Genomic DNA, 18517 nt, shown 5'->3' with positions numbered 1-18517 from the left:
CTTGCCAACTTGATACTGTATTGCAGCCACCCAAAGATCTGCTTGGAGATTAAAAATAGTTGTTCACATAAGGCTAGCCACGATTATGAATTAGTTTGTCACATAATATCCTGAAATCAGTGCTGCTTATCAAATGAAACTTACACTGGAATTTTTACGGGCCTAGACTCAAAGTCAGGAACTACCGAACGTCGGGTAGAAAACCTACTTTTCCCGATTCAAGTCTTAAGCTTGTGTGACAATTGAGGGATCACTACAGTTATGAGAACTGCCCACACAGGACTTTGACTGGAGTATACCTCACCACGGAGGTTAAAAATCAAACCAAACTCCTCACTATGACAACCGTGAGTTGCCGACAGTGTGACTAAATATAAAACAGGTACGTTAGTTTTGACGTTATTAATTATGTCAACGCGGTAAGCGCAACGAATTCGCCAGATTTATGTTTATATTTAGTTACTAGTGCACAATAAAACGGTCTTTGTTTTCCTGCTAATAGCAATGCAGTGTGTGTGTGTGTGTGTGTGTGTGTGTGTGTGTGTGTGTGTGTGTGTGTGTGTGTGTGTGTGTGTGTGTGTGTGTGCGTGCGTGCGTGCGTGCGTGCGTGCGTGCGTGTGTGTGTGTGTGTGTGTGTGTGTACAGATATATTCATAAACAATATGCCATCGAACGGAGAAAAAACAACATGGTGTGGAAAGCGATATGTGCAAGATTCATGTTGTGATATTGGAAGGTATAGCCTTTATATAGCGGAAGCGTTGCCTTTACGATCTATTGCTTAAGTATTTCACGGGTTGCACAAAACGGTCGATAATGATAGTAAAGTTCCTCTTTTATACGTTATCAAATTGGATAATGGATTGTGGGTTTAATTGATAGTTAAGTTTTCTAACTCTTGTCTATATTCCTGTAAACTATGACATGCAGAAAAAGATCCGGCCATGGACGAGGAGCAGTTCTTCCTGGCTGTATGGTATGGGGATGTAGAGACTGTGAGGAGAGGGCTAGAGGAAGGGGTGGACGTCAACATGAGGTTACCAACTCACTATTTGTTCGGCCGGGTAAGTTGGCGAAAGTTTTATAAATTCTATAGGGACTGTCCTTGGTACTGCAGTAGAACTACCGGTTTTTGTCCGGGACATGCTATGGTCATGATTTTTTGTGTGACAGGTGAATTTTAGGGCCCAATTTCACATGTGAAAGGAAAATGCCATTACTGGTAAATGATGGTTATTTCATACATTAGACATGTGTGACTTAGTAACATGTGACCATCACTATACATGGCATAAAACATGTAAATGTAATTCATTTGCAGAATTATGGATGAAATAATTCTGCACATTCCGCTCTGACATATGGGGTGTAGAGGTGGTCATTACGAAATTGTATATCTGCTCATTCACAACCAGGCTGATCTCAACGTGACCAATACTGTAAGTACATGAGAGAATGTGAACATTGTGTTTGTACAGATGCAACGGCCGACTTCACACAACTGTATCTTCTTTGTGACCTTTGCCTTATCTGTTGTGTTACAGACCGGAGACACAGCTCTGCATGTAGCGTGTAGAAGGGGTCATGTCAAAGTTGTGGAGCTGCTCATTAAGAACCAGGCTGATCTCAACGTGACTAACGAGGTACGTAAAGGAATAAATGTGAACATTGGGCTTATACAGATGTTATGGCCGACTTCACACAACCGTATCTTCGTTCTGACCTTTGCTTTAACTGCTGTGTTACAGAAAGGAGTCACAGCTCTGCATGTAGCGTGTAGAGGGGGTCATGTCAAAGTTGTGGAGCTGCTCATTAAGAACCAGGCTGATCTAAACTTGACTAACAAGGTAAGTAAAAGACCGAATGTGAACATTATTGCGTTTGCACAGATGGAAAGAGTGACTTCGCACAGCCATATCTTCTTTGTGAACACTGTGTTATCCATTTCTTAACATGCGACATCTATTGACATCTGTATCTTCTTACAGAACGGAGACACAAGTCTGCATGTAGCTTGTAGAGAGGGTCATGATAAGGTTGTGGAGCTGCTCATTAAGAACCAGGCTGATCTAAACGTGACTAACAAGGTAAGTAAAAGAGCGAATGTGGACATTGGGTTTGTACAGATGAGATGTAACTGCCGACTACAACAGCTTTGTGTTCTTTGTAACTTTTGCTGTAACTGTTGTATTACAGGACGGAGACGCAGCTCTCCATGTAGCATGTAGAGGGGGTCCTGACGAGGTTGTGGAGCTGCTTATCAGGAACCGAGCTGATCTTCTGAGGACTAACAAGGTAAGAACGTCAAACATATAGATAACATAAACGAACAAAAATTAAAACGTATAATAAGTGATTAGACGTTTTAGTCACTAGGCATACAATGTCTTAAAATTAAAAGAAGTACTGTAATTGTAGAACCTTTTTGCAATCTATGTGCGGGTGTGCTGTGCTTATTAACCCAACTTTTCCAACCGTTTTCTGCTTTCAGGATGGCGATCGTCCGGTGGACATTGCTACATGTACATCTGGTTCAGCCGCATGGTCACTGGACAGCAGTACAATATTTTTGGTAGAAGTAAGTTATTTAGGAACTAGGCGTACAGTAAATGGCCCGCCATTCGATGCATATTATAAAGTATAGGGTCTGAAGCATTGTCGGTAGTTGGTAGCCTGGGTTGGGAACTCGTTTCGATACAGAAGTCTTGGGGTACCCTTGACTAACGTCGCATTTCTGGAGAGCCCGGTATCAGACATACATGTATAGCTATTCTAACTAGAGGAAAAACAAATCGTTGGTCAAAATCTGATTCTATTAGCTATTTTTTGCATCCATGTTTCAAACATATGTCTTATTATAGGGAAGAAAGAAGGATTTTGTAACAAAATGTGAAAAGCTTATGCTTATTTGTAACTTCTGTGAGATCAATATATCGTTAACCCACAGACAGAAACACGGAAGCAGGCAGAGTACAGCGAGCTGGTCTCCTCTCTGGGTTCTGAAGAAGAAACAACAGTCAAGCTGTTTCTCTCTGGAGACGGGCAGGTCGGGAAAACATCCTTACGGGCCATTCTAAAAAAGGTAGGGATTAACAGCTTTACACATCAATTTTCAGTGCCGAAATATCAATGAGTAGCACAAATATAAGTCTATTACGTTTTCCATAACAGTAATTCTAGAACTGTGTAATTTCCAAATATACACAGTGAGCAAAAAATGATGTCTTAACGATTTTCCCAGACCGGCTTCTTCATGGCCGTCATATGGAATATCCGGACGAAGTTTAGGAAGGAAGGCTTCAACCCCACCGCAGGAGTGCACGTGTCACGTAAACACGTGAAGGGAATCGGGAGACTGAGTCTGCATGACTTCGCAGGACAGGCGCAGTTCTACATCACACACGCCATGCTGCTCCGTACGACAAACGCCATTTTCCCCGTCGTCTATAAAATCACAGATGGGGAGGAGGAACAGGAACGTCAGGCATGCAGACTTTTGGTCAATTTTCTTGCTGTTTTCACATAACTCATTAACATGATGGTCTATACCTTAAGATGTAAAACATTTTATTCAAAATCCTAAACCAGGTCGGTGTACCTTCACTCGTTGTGTCTATGTTCATATTGTCAAGCTCCACTGCCTCATACTGGAACTTTTTTGATGCAGGTGACGGCGAAAATATGTAGCAAGTATCAACTCTAAACATTACATATTTTTCTAGGTCCATGGTTGGCTAAGTTTCATCAACTGCAGTAACCCAGATCCCACCAACATGCCCCGGATCGTCTTGATCGCCAGCCATGTTGACAAGCTACAAGATAAGACATCAGGTAATTCATTAGCTTCATCGTAATGTTACGACCAACATGTCCACTCTGAAACAAGTTTAGCTGCATTACAGCTGACACTGAAAGTATCTTTCAGGATGAATACTAGTAGTCATTTCCCTTCTGCTCTACATCTTTGAAAATCTAGATGCTACAGTACATAACCTGAATGTTGTTATGCCCAAACGTACAGGTCAACGCCGCGCCGAAGCCATGGTAGAACACTACAGGAAACTGTTCGAAGGGGCACTGGTGGTGTCACCGGAAGTTTTCCTGATGAACTGCCTGGAAGCCGGGTCAGCTGACATCAGACGACTGCGAGACGTGCTTGCTGCTTTCAAGGAAGAGATGTTGGAGGTAAACAATTTAAATAGCATGAACATTCACTAACATTGAAATCAGAGAAACACCATGCACTTAGATAATCCCTGAGTGCGTAGTCTAGTGGTTAGCGACCCTGCCTCTAGACTAAGAGGTTGGGAGTTCGATTCCCAGCTGTCGTCGCTCATCTGACATTAATTGGATAGGGTTCGTGGTACTTAGGACGGGATGTTACGTTGTGGTCCACTGTTGTGCTTGCCAAAAAGAGCAAGGGGAATTTCCCCGGTACAATGAACCTGTAAATGCTGTAAATAGCACCGCTGGTCTTCTCTGTAACGACCAGTGGGAGAGTAGCACTTCATTGAGCTAAAACCGTATCGAGATCACTTTCTTTAGTTTCCTTAAATTCTGTATATCCGTACTCTTTCCCACTTGACAAAAACATGCAGGACCGACAGGCAGCTCCAAAGGTCTGTGTGCAGCTGATGTCCAACCTGGCACGCTGGAGGAAGAAGAGGCAGACGTTCCCGGTGCTACAGTGGGAGGAGTATCTGTCAGTTGTTCGACAGGATACATCCGTCAGCCTAGCAGAGAGAACTGTACAGCTCGCGTCATCATACCTGCATGATATTGGAGAGGTAAATCTTCAAACGCTATTACTTATGTATGGTAAAAAGATTTCAAACATGTATTCAGGAATCTGTGAACAAATATTTAACGAAAATGTATTATAATGTAATTTTCTCCTTTATTTTCAAACTTCAGATTATCTACCTTCGCCGCGATGCCACTTCTGTGGTAGTTTTGTCCCCCCAGTGGTTGTACACGTCAGTCTTTGGAATTCTCCTGGCTCCTGACAACTTCCCCATCGACAACATCCAGCGAACTGCCCAAGATCACGTCACCTATGAGGAACTCGAGCGGGTGTTCGGGGCTGTTGCCGACATCCCTCTGCTCATCAAGCTGCTGCAGGACTTTCAGCTCTGTCACACGTTCGACGGCCACACCTTCATCCTCCCCAGCCTGCTGCAACAGGAGATGGACGAGAGGGCGTGGTCTCCTGTGTCCGGCAAGGCTGTCTACTTCGGGATGCAGATCCGCTGCCGCACGGAGATCGACAGCTTCTCGTGCGACCTGTTCCCCCGGCTGCAGACGCTGCTGATGCAGGCGCACCCAGACAAGCTCAGTCAACCTCTGCTGTGGAAGAACAGCGCCAAATGTACCGACGGGAAGGCCGAGGCTCTGCTGCAGATCTCGCAGGACAAGAGGTGGCTCAACATCTTCGTCAGGAGCATGAAAGGCAACAGGCAGCACTGTACAGCTCTCATGGACGTCCTGACAGACATGACGCACAAACTCCTGCACGAGACCAGCCCAGGAGCCCGTTCACGTGACATGGTGCTGAGTGCCTTGGACCTCCGGGAGCACAGACCTGAGATCCACGCCTACAGCAGGGAAGAAGTGGAGGAGGCGGCGGGGGCGGGCAGGGACGTCGTCCATCCTGCAAGGAACATTCCTGAAGACGTCAAGGACCTCCTGTTGCACTTCGGAAACCTAAAAGGTATGTATCAACATCTGACTCAGGGGTTCGATGTGCGATTTTCAAATATTCTATAGAATGAGAAACATGATCATATTATTATATGCATAATCCCCATTCTGTGAACGCTTCTGTAACATTCCGATTTGATACTCTGTATGTTCTTACCTATGTTCATGTGTTCATCTTTCTTCCTATTTGCAATGATCACTTAATTCTCAAATTCCAAGAAGACAGATGAAAGTTCGGGGAATGACTTTTACCAATGTTTGCCTTTTGTAACACTACAGGCATGCTGGGAAGAGTAGCCCGGAAGCGTGCCCAGCTGGTGGAGACCCTGCGTCACATCAGCCCCATCCTGGACCACCTTCGCGCCGATGACGTCATCAGTCTGGAGGAGAACGACCGCATCCGGGCTGCCAGGACTCCCCAGGATGCAGTGCGCGAGCTGCTGGACATGCTAGAGGCCAAAGGTGAACCGGCATGCACCGGGTTTCACAAGGCTTTGAAACAAGTTGACCAGTATGCTGCCAGCCTCTTGGAATAGAAAGAAATGCACGTGAAAGAGGCAACAGCTAATCTCCAAGCAGATCATACGGTGGCAAGGCAGTATCCATTGGCCAGAGGAGTGTCCATTTTAGCCACCCAAATGTTGGATACTGTCTGGTGAATGGATACTGAATCGCTATTGAATTTGATACTGTCTTCTGCGGCCACCGAAATATCTGCTTGGAGATTATCTACAGCAAGTTAGATCAATCAAGGTTTTTAACCTCCTTGGGTCAATCTGGAAACAGACGTTGTATCATATATTTTAGCACTGTAAATTGCAAATTGTTGATTATGGAATGCTACATTACTTTTAGATGCTCATATATAAAGATGGTTTTGTGAATGGAAATATATGATTGCTCCCACCTAAGAATCATATATCTTTCCCCAGAGCTGCTAGATGTAGATATCAAAGTTTATACATGTAGATGCAAGCCTTCAGCAAAGTATGAGTAAACTTTCATATGCAATTTTTCATTGGTACAATGTACAATATAACAATAGTGAGTTTAACAGTTAAGTTATCATTTCGATATAAAGATAGACATTTGGTCAACACTTGTTGTGATATTTTGTTGAATGTGTAGTGTCTGCAATTGGAAATAATTTGTAAATTACCAGCTTTGCGAATTCTTTATTGAAGCAAGTTTCTGTCTTCAGTTTGACTGTTCACGTAACAAACCAGTTCTGACATTAGCAAGTAGTAGGTTACTGCACTTAAAAGTAAACATCACCTGATCTAAGGCCACACGTTAAGTAAGCATCACCTGGTCACATCCACTTGTTCTGGATCATAAAAGTTATCTTTGTGAATCCTTTTAGATGACCATATATGGCAACAGATACATAACTGCAACACTGGCCTTTTGTTGGCATTTGATCCTTTTTAGAAGTCTATGGATAAATATATGTGCGGATATAAAAGGGAGTGTTTTAGACCCAAACAGCACAAGTGTTCAACATAATATGTAAGAAGTATGGCTGTGCCTTGGTGAGGGTCACATTCATTGTACTAATTAGAGCACATTTTAAGTTCTTGGTTTAAAATTCAGCTATGTTGAAATGGAAAAGTTTACCATATATCATTATAGACTGTCAATTTTGTTGTAGCCTACGACAAGGAAGTTATACAACATGTACAAAATTTACCAGGCCTGAATCGTTAAATTCTGACTAACCAGGCTTGTTAAATCTGTATATAGCTATAACGTTATATATATTAGTAGGGCTTCTTCAACTCGGTTAAGAACCAACCACTGTCCTGAATATTCCAAGTTCTTTGAATTATGTACATGTATGAAAACATTATTCGAAAGTACAAACAGTGACTAACATTTCCATGTTCGATAGAAGGCTATGAAATCGTTTTGGCGCTGTTTGGCAGATTATGCACGATAAAGTTTGCAGGCATAGTCCGAGGTTCACGATTTTCGGTAGGCAGGTTGTCTTAGTGATGGGCATTGTCTTACGTGACTGGAGCTGACCTTTTGTGTTTGCGTTTTTGTTATACTCTAGATAACTCGGGAATCCTTAAATGGTTGTCTATGATTTTTAGTTGGCAAGTCGCCGTTGAGAATACGGAGGTCAAGTTCTGATATGGGCCTCGTGGGGGGGTTCCCATGTCATTGAGTTTGACCTTTTGTGTTGGTCGTTATTGTTGTTAGCGGGATAATTCTAGAATCTGCAAATGGATCTTCACGACTTTTTTGTGAGCAAGTTACCGTTGACAATAGCAATCAAACCAAACTCACGTCACTTCTTCCCCAGCAAAAGAGCTACCTACTATCCAAATTTCGTCACCCCAGCATGTGTAGATCATGAGTTATCAAAACCGGAAGTTCAGCTGCAGTACCATAACAAGCCGCTAGGGGGTCCAACATCTAATCATTTCCAGGTCTCATCAAGACCTACCCACCTACCAAATATCAATATGATCCATCTAAGCTTTCTCAAGTTATGCTGTTGACAGACACACAGACAGACAGACACACGGCCAGGAAAACATAACCTTCGTCAATTCTTGGCGAAGGTAATCATGAACAGATATTTATAGCTTAAAACTTAAGTATTAGTGGCTTTTTCTAAGAGCAGGCCAACAATGACTCCTTTTACCATCTGGGCGATAGGCTATTACAAACTCATCTGTTTTGCCTGTAATCCTCAAATAAACAAAGGGGACCATTTACCTTTATCTCAAACCTCAAGTCTTTACCCCCACTGGAAAGCTGGATTTGTCAGGTGTCTTTTGGTACAAATAGTGGAAGTTCGACTCCTGCAAAGTGGGGCACAGATTTAGAGGTCAATAACAGGTCAAACCATGAAACATGTCACACTTTTTGGCCATATTTTGAAAATATACATTCTTCTGTCCTTACCAGAAAACTGGGCCTTTCTGAGCAAAATTTGCCCAGGAAAAAATTATGTAACAAATAAGTACCAAAATAAATACACACTGTATTTATTTTGGTAGGTTTCTTCAATTCAGTTAAGAACCAACCACTGTCCTGAATATTCCAAGTTCTTTGAATTATATACATGTATGAAAAAATTATTAGAAAGTACAAACAGTGACTAACATTTCCATGTGTAGTTGGTTTCTGATGAGCCAGATACTGATACAGTTACATGTACCTTGTTAGTGGAGTAATTCTGTTCAGGCTATTCATACATTGATTTGGGGCCAAGTACAATAATATGTTTTCTTCAAGCTATGAAAGTATGTAATCTTTTCCTTAGCATGTAGTTGGATCCAGTATTAATGTTATAGTGGCATACATGTACCTCTTTGATATAATCATAGTCTGTTATATCCAAACTTATGTTATACTAACGTTTTTTAGTTACTAGTATACATGTTCAAAGCCCAAGCACAATATGTTTGTATTATTGTGCACTTGTCAGTATTAAATTCTTAACGATGACCACAAAATAGCAACTAATGTCTGTCAAAACAAGTAAAATCTGAGATTTTATACCTCCGGGCTTTTTATTGTATATTTCTATATGTTGTTTGTTATGTATAGTTTATGGTGTTGAAGTTTATGTGTTAGATGTTCCGCCTGCCATAGGTTACATACATTACATGTATGAAAGTAGTATAATGTAAAACACTGTAATTATAGAATTTCCTCATTAATTATGCATAGAAAGTCCTCATTTGCATTATTTGCATTTAATTATGTACATCTCTCTCTCAGCTACCTACACACCAAAAATTATGAAAATATGTTGTTCCTACCTGGACTTATTGGCTTTTAAACATTTCGCCAGAAAGTGTCCTGCAGTTCCAGAACAAGCTTCTAGGAGGACCAACCCCACACTTCTTATTCCTGACAGAAAAAATCTATCTGTCACCAAAAATTCAAGACCATAACATGTTCATGACAAAAGATTAAAAAACCGGAAGCTCTGCTGCAGTACCAAGGTCATCCACCAGGAGGCCCATATTTGACCTTGACCTTTGTCTTCCTACGACTTACTAACATACCAAATATCATCACAATCCATTAAGGCGTTATGAAGTTATGCTAACTACAAATGTGCGGAAACACAAACACACACACACAGACACACACACACACACACACACACACACACACGCCAAAAACAATACCTCCATTTTTCATGCAGGTAATGAGACTACTAAATTCCCGAGCGTGCAGACAATACCAAGCGAGATGGCGTCACACCACTAATAATTACACTTTTACAAACGAGTTACAAAGTACAAGAAAGCGGCATCCATCTGCTAAATTCTGAGCGCAACACAAGCGACTCTTACGAACTTTGATGAAACATTTTGAAGTGTACCGGAAGTGCGATATTTTGTTTACTAGTGTGCCGTACTTACCCCGTATATTATGCCGGGCTCTCTCCGCTAGATGACAGGCAGGCAAAGTTTGAAATGCCCCTAAACAAAGTTTGTTCTGCAGCCCGAATCCCGAGTTCCACCATATTCGATCTGATGAAATTCGAACAAAACGTTTTCCCTAGGGACGTCATCGGCGGCGATATCGGTCGACGCTCATTGGTTCCGGTGTTTATGGGATTTTAATGACCTCTGGCTGTGTTATGGTGTCATAACATATAGCAAATGGGGACCTCTGATTGGTCAACGCTATCTGGCTATATGATAATAACACTTAAACTATACATACTAATGTGGTCTACTATTTACAGGTTCAACTTCTTCTCGCTTCTTTAGGCAGTTATATTTACATAGTTAAATAGATATATTTTAGTTGTAACTGCCCAGCTACATTGCACATATATAGGAAAGCAGGTTCCAATGACTGGATTCTACATTGTTAGGTAATTGTTATTATTTCATAAAATCTTTATTTTCTAAATCAAAGCAAAGTTTACAAGTGGGTCACGTTATCACGTGCTTTACAACAGATTTAATATGTACGAAAATCAAATTTTATCAAACGTCTGTATTCATTGGTAATCATATGAACAATGCTCATCTTTTAACTTTTTGAGTACCCTCAAAGGGCGCCGCGAAGAACTGACCGTTAAATTCGCCAGGTCTCTTGAACAATCTGAACAGTACAGACATCTCCTACCACCTACACGAGAGGAAATAAGTGGCAGGAAAACCAGATCTCATAAACTGAACAGTATTTACTGTAGAGCTGTAAGATACCACGACAGTGCAATACCACACATGGTACGGTTGCTGAACCTGTAAAATAATTAGTCCCTTTCATTTTAATCTGCTTAAGAATGTTTTTATGCTCCGTCAATTTTATCCTGTTCGTAAATGTTTTAATATATGGTTGAGATAATGGTTGAGATATTGTTTTAACGAAACTCATGGAAACAGCTCCCATGCAATTCAGCCTCTGGCTGCCAGGTGGGACTGTCAGTATGTATTGTATATATGTTAATATTTGAATAAACCATTATTATTATTATTATTATTATTATTATTATACCCTTGCAGGTGCGGTAAAATAGAGCCACATCAATAAAAAAAAAGACAATTTAACGCTTTACTGTTGATAGTACAATGATGTGTGCTATATATTAGAATTCTTTCAGTTGACAATGTGATATAATGGCTTTGGATTACTTAGATACTAATAGAGACTGAAAAACCTGCAAAGTGAATTGATATGATGCCTAACAGTAGGCTAACACACTCCAAAAATTGCATTTTCCAAAGTAACTTCCGAAGCATGTTTCCAAGAACAGCCTTCAATACATGTTTTAAAAGTTTCATTCTCTTATACTCAACAAAGTGAGCAGTGGAACAAATCTCAAAGCAAGTCTGTGGCGCCCCCGTCTTGTTGAGGAATGGTTGTAATGCCCCAGATAGAATTGTATTGACAATGTAAATATAGTGCACAATGTAATTATAGTAAACGCAAGACGACTAGGCTAGCTTGTTAACGTTAGACCTCGACATCTGTTATGTAATAGTATGTTAACCTGACATGTAAATATAGTACACGATGTAATTATAGTAAACGCATGACGACTAGGCCAGATCTCATAGCTTGTTAACGTTAGACCGCAACATCTGTTATGTAATAGTATGTTTATCTGAAGTGTAACCGACACTGTTAACTGTTAACTGTTCCGAATTGTTTATGTTCTTGTTATGAGGGCTAGCCCTTTATAATAGCCTCCGTATACATATTTATGTCTTATAAAGTCTAATAAATCAAAATCAAATCAAAACTTAATTGCTGATTTCAGAACTCATTCCAGACCGCACTGTAGGTTGTATCCATGATTGTACATACATCATATTATATGCATATTAACATCAATCAGTTAAACATGTCCTACATTGCACAATGCATGACTGCGACATAACTTAAAATGAATATAACATGCTTATTGCATACATAAATATTTAAAAAAAACTGCCACCATCTTTATCGAGATCTGCTCTGTAAATAGATCATCTAGTAATCTGCAGCATGATTGTACAGCTCATGTAATACAAGATTCTACAGGTCTAAAAATGAATTAATGAAATTGTATTTAGCATTGAGTTATCTGTTGGCGTTAGGACCTCTTTACAGAGGTCGTGCTTATAATTGTTACAACTAGTTACATGGAAGTGCCATGTAAAATATTACTTCTTTTACAGTCACAATGACATCAGAGAAAAAACACATTGACTGACATAGATGTCACTGCACATTTATAAGACGATTGAAATCATTTGCTAATATTGTGGTTGAGCCATATATATGTATATGATAACACACAATTTTGTTTCCTACAATGTGTTAAAAATTCTATTTCAATCGCATACATATTGTTTTATAGTCCATGGGCCAGGTCCCCCCAAATGACAATTTGTTACCAAACAGAGGGACAAAGGATGACTTAGTTTTTTAAAAAGGTTGGTTTTATTATTGATAAAGGAGAAAAATAGATGGCTTTTGAAAGCAATTCCTTGAGTAACCATTCCTTGTCTATGAGGTCTCAAATCCATCGATGTAGATGTTTACTTTTTTTTTTGAGAACACTAAAAGCACAGTTTTAATTTGGCCTGCATTTTATGTTTTACAACTCTCCAGACTGCCTCTGGTATGTCCTACAAGTTTTATATTGCTATTTCTGCCTAAAGTCTTGGGTAGGGCTATTGCATGTTTAACTTAGTTTTGGTAGGCTATGAACTGATAATGATATTATATCACTAGTAAACTGATCGTCCGTCAGGATGCAAAGGACTATGATGATGGTAGGCTGTGGTATTTTATCTTTGTCAAGACATGTTGGAGGAAATACTTGCACATCTTTTTGGCTGTGGGTAGATACCGGGCAACCGGGCTGCAGGAAGAAAATTCTCTTTCCTTTCAATCGCAGCTGGTAAATGTAAAATTTGGCCTACGAGTATAAACACTAGTCACGTCACCAACTATTGTTGCAAATTTGTAAACATAAAGGTCAAGGGGGTTGCAATATGCAGATATTGAGCAAACTGGTGGATTTAATCATAGGTGAAACTTTTGATTGAAATGTTTTAACTTAAAAGTGAAATAAATGATAAGGAGCATATTACTATCATAAACATTAGTTGGTTGTGCAACATGTTTAGAATGGCATTTTAGGTATGAATGGTAAGTACCAATATCAAGAAGCCGTTGGCATTAACAGGCCCATTGATATTCTCTGTCTTTTTTTAAAGGAAAGGAAAGGAAGGAAAGGTCTCCCGTGCCCTTATGCAGAGCGTAGAGTGGTACCATATCCATTTCCGTAGCCCTTGGGCGACACACAGTTGTGCAAGGCACTACAGCAGGGGGCTAGTCCGCTGGTAATGCTGTGTGTTTGACCTTCCCACACTCTTTCTCATATGTGCAGAGTGCTAAGCAGAGAAAGAAGTGTGTACCATTTTTAAATTAAAGTCTTTGACATGACCCGGCCGGGGTTTGAACTCACGACCTCCCGGTTACAAAGCGAGCACTCTACCAATTGAGCTATTGCACCGGTCATGGTCTTTTGTAAAGGTTGGTAGAACTGAGGGGTGGCATTAGTTTCAGCCGGCCTACTGATGCTGTTGGTCTTTTTCAGAGGTTGGTAGCGGTGCGGGGTTCCGTGGGAACCGGTACCACAGCTGCAGGTTTACGGCGAGGCGGGAGTGGGGGAGGCTCGTCATTGGCAGGCTGGTTTCTACTGGGCAGTGGTGGATTCCTGGCGTTTGAAGACGCGGGGATAGCTTGAACCTGCCTAACCTGGCCATGACCGCTAGTTACTGCACTTGTTGTGCCGTTTGTTCTGCTCAAGACGTCCGTGGGGTTTGAGTGTAAAGAGGGGTTCTTAGCACGTGCCTTGAACAAGATTGTGAAAATGATGGCGACAATGAGGGCAGTACCGACCGCTGTGCCAACTAGAGAGCCAAAGAGTATGGGCAGGGAGAAGCTTGTTTCAGATTTACGATTGTCATAGCTCTTGTTTCCTGGTTTGTCTGATGCACCAGTGATAAGCGGTTGGGTTAAAGGTGCCATTGTAACTGTTGTGAACTCCCTCCATTGGGTGATCATAGGCTTGGAGGGAGATGTGGGGCCAAGATGGGTTGCACTTGCATTGCTTAGTGACGGAAAACTGGACACTAGAGTCGATATATTTATGGCAACGGGCAGTTTGGCAGATGTGGAGCTTTCACGTAGTGCCGTTGGGCGTCCATTGCCCTCGGTGGACAAGGGAGTGGACAAGGGAGTCGAGTCATTTATGGCAACGGGCAGTGTGGCGGATGAGAGGCCTACAGGATGTGCTGTTGTGTTACCTTTGCTCTCGGTATTATTTAGTGAAGGAACAGTGGACACTAGAATCGATTCATTTATGGCAATGGGCAGTCTGGCAGATACAGAATGTGCTGTTGCCTTAAGCATAGCACTGCTTTGGGAATTACGAAGTGACGAAAAAATGGACACTTGCGTTCTGGCTGCGTTCTGGTTAGGGTGTTCTGTTGTGATTGCACTGCTTTTCAAATTACCAAGTGAATGAAAGGTGGACACTAAAGTCGATTCATTTATGGGAACGGGCAGTGTGGAAGATACAGAACCTACAGGATGTGCTGTAGTGTTAGCATTGGTCTTGGTATTACCAAGTGAAGAAGAAAGAGACACTACAGACGATGTGATCACTAAGTTTTGGGTATCAACAGGCAGTGTTGCAAATTTGGAGCCTACAGGACGTGCCGTGGGTTCAGCACTCTTTTCCATATTACCAAACGGAGAATCTGAAGGTGTCAGCACCATAGATGATGTAAAAATAACTTGGGTATTGAGCACTGTAGATATGGTTGGTGCTTCACAGTTCAGATCTTCAGGATGAATTTGTTTAACCTGTTTTCCTCGAAATTTTGCAGGATGTACACATGCTATCTGATTTTCAAATGGATGCGAACCTGTCATCTTTGTCCTGAAAGGAACCATCCTACAGTCACACTGCCAGGGGTTGTTGTGGATTGTAAGGCTACGAATGGATGACAACGTGTGATAGGCAGAAGGGGGAAGGACGGATATCCGGTTTGAGTGTAGGAACAACTTTCTGAGCTGCGGAACATTTGAGAATGTATCATGATGAATCTCGGTTATCTTGTTAGAATACAGGCACAAACGTCGGAGTTTCAACAGGTTTGAAAATGTCCCAGGCTTAAAATCAGTTATCTTGTTTGAGTGCAGATCCAAATCGTGGAGATTTGTTAGATTTGAGAAAGCCCCAGGCTCAATGTTAGATATCTTATTGCCAAACAGGTCCAGACTTTGGAGTTTCAACAGGTTTACAAATGTCCCACGCTCAATATCAGTTATCTGGTTGGAGTGAAGGTCCAAATATTGGAGATTTTGTAGGTTTGAGAATGTCCCAGGCTCAATGTTAGATATCTTATTTTCATATAGGTTCAAACGTATGAGTTTCAACAAGTTAGCGAATGTTCCTGGTTCAATGTCAGTTAGCTTATTGCCACAGAGGTCCAAAGTTGTCAGTTTTAACAGGTTTGAGAATGCTCCAGGCTCAATTTTCGTTATCTTGTTCATAAACAGGTACAAACGTTCGAGTTTCGACAGACCTGAGAATGTACCAGGCTCAATTTTAGATATCTTATTGCCAAAAAGATCCAATTCTTTCAGTTTCAACATGTTTAAAAATGCCCCAGGCTCAATGTGAGTTATGTGGTTGTAGTGTAGGCCCAAATATTGGAGATTCCTTAGGTTTGAGAATACCCCATGTTCAATGTTAGTTATCTTATTGATATTAAGCTTCAAATGTACCACGTCCTTATACCTTAAGAAGTTTGACTGATTTAAGACTGTGATCCTATTGTCTTCCAAATCTAAAGCGGTGATAAATGTTGGCAGGTGTTGAGGTATGGCAGGCAGACCCAGCTTGGTACAGAGGCAGGCTTTCCCACATCTACAGCCTGCTGCTGGAATGTTTAGCTCATTTAGGATGAGGAGAAAAATCAACAGTGTTCTTAACTTTCTTCGCATCTTTTCTTGCCGCCTGAAAAGAACGGGAGGCAGGAATTTAGAAAAATAAGCTGAACGGAATACATGACTGTATATTGCAGGCCATTCAAGACTAAAGCAGGCGTATAAAGGTACAATAAGTAGGATGAGAAAATTTAATGAACAAGATTTGACAATATAAAAGTTTTATAAATACAGCCAAATGAAGGTTCATGCTCTGCAAGTGTCCGGTATACTTGGTGAATAAAGAAACATTATTGATATGATGTATTCATAAAAACTAGAAAGGCCGACATTTGCTCGGGAGCAAATGCAGCAGATGGCTTCACCACATCCCCGTACCAAATATAGAGCTATCCCCCTCCCGCACAAATGAACTGTTCCTAAATAAACCCTGTCCAGAATATGAAGTGTTCCAATAGTCTATACCCCCATGCAGCAATGGAATCTTCCAACGCCTTCTGCTGTTGGAAGACCCGAGAGGTCTATTTAGAACTGTTAGTTAGGGATTTGGGTTTTCAAGCTTCGTACAATCGCTGTTTTTACTTTTAGGTAAATAAAAGTATTTTAAAGGGTTGAATCTGAATAGTGAACACTATAGTCTAAGCATTTGGTGCCAAGCTACCTTTATGCTCAATTTCAGATCATTTGGTTTTCGTATTAGCACTTAGGAGCCAAAAATGTACATTTTTGGTCAAAAATAGCAAAAAAGGCACATTTTACATAATTCTAAAGTTCCACACGCCAAAAGCGAAGCGTGAATAACGTTCTGTGGGCTTGTACCCAAGGATCTCGCATGCCAAATTTCAGGTAATTTGGTTTTACTATTAGGGCACAGCAGCCAAAACTGAACACAACTGTTCCGGAAATAGCAAAAATAAACTATTTTACACAACTTTGAGGTGGTGTATGTCAAAAGTGTGAATTATATTCCCATATTCCCATACCAAGTTTCAGGTCAGTCGTATTTAATATTAGGGCTCTCTCTCTCTCTTTACACAATTTTAAAGTGAAGTATCAATTTCAAAAGCTTGACTGTTATTCTGCACACACGTGTTAAAGGTATCCCCATTCCAAATTTCAGGTCATTCGGATTTGAAAATAGAACACAGGAGCCAAAAATGTACATTTTCGTCCGAAAATAGCCAAAAAGCCCTATTTTACTCAATTTCTAAGTGGCATATATGTCAAAAACTTGAATGCCATTCGGTAAACATGTGTCCAAGGTCCAATACTAAATTTTAGGTCATGCAATTTTAGTACCAGGGCTCCAGATCCAAATGTATATTTTTGCCTAAAAACAAACAAGTAAAATCAAAGATTTTTATATTTCAGTCCATACCATGGTATGGATGAAATATATTGTGTTCTCTCATGTTTCTTCTTCTCCTCCTTCTCCTTCTCCTCCTGCCACACAGTCAAAGGGATTCAACTCCGCCATCATTCAGCCAAATGACTTGAAATTCGGCATGGAGGTAGAGTGGGCCAATACCCCCAGGCGTTGTTTTCATTTTTTTGATACATGCCTTTGAAAAATTTTTATGAAGGTTTTTTGGGGCATTTTTCGCCAAAAAATGGATTTTTGGATCCTGAGCCCTGGTTTTACAACCAAATGATCTGAAATTCGGTAGAAATAAAGAATATAACTTCCCCTTTCCTGTGGTGTATTTATTTAGGTTGTAAAATGTTGCAAACGCCAGAAATTTGCCGATGAAAACGGCGCGTCGTGAGCCGAGCGCCCGAAACGCGGCCATTTTCTTTCTCTCGCTATTGCGAAATCACCCTGACTTTAGTGCGCTTGCGCCTCGCCGTCATAGACCGCATCAGAATGAAAGTAGCCCCATTCGAAAGCGCAGATTCCGAGCTTAAAAATGGTGCCAGGAACATCGGGAAAATTTTATTTTCGGGGGGCTAAACGTCCATTTTTAACGATTTGTCGATCTTTAAACATCAATTTGACCACCTAAATTTCATTTTCCCATTTTGTCACCAGTGTCAAAATGACGGCAAAAAACAGGGCTTTCCGCTGATGTAATAGGTAGTTTTCTCGAATGCACCCTGGCAAAGCGCAACGCTAGATTTACTGATGAAGTCATGGTAAACAGAGCGCTGCCGCGGGAAATACGGCCCGCACGGGCGCCCGGGCGTTCGTCAGGAACAGCAAATACGTGAATGGAGCGGCACAAATACGCCCTATTTGACGCTATGGACCAAGAATTTCCAGGTAAAATATGTTTTTGTGTATTTTGAGAGTTTGTAAACACTGGATGGGGGGAGGGGGGCGAGGTCTAAGGAAATTATGTGTGCTTTTATTACAAATAATACCAATTTTTTTTCTCAA

At 41.0% G+C, this 18517-nt stretch overlaps 1 pseudogene; it reads left to right on the top strand.

Annotated features, from left to right (window-relative positions):
* The first annotated feature begins 705 nt into the window (after nucleotides 1–705).
* Nucleotides 706–13927, top strand: LOC109484782 (annotated as a pseudogene).
* Nucleotides 13928–18517: the final 4590 nt, after the last annotated feature.

The sequence above is a fragment of the Branchiostoma belcheri genome, unplaced genomic scaffold, assembly GCF_001625305.1.
Source record: "Branchiostoma belcheri isolate BF01 breed outbred unplaced genomic scaffold, Haploidv18h27 scaffold70, whole genome shotgun sequence".
Lineage (NCBI taxonomy): Eukaryota > Metazoa > Chordata > Leptocardii > Amphioxiformes > Branchiostomatidae > Branchiostoma > Branchiostoma belcheri.
Note: the sequence above shows the minus strand (reverse complement) of the source record. Positions and strands in the feature narration are given on the sequence as shown.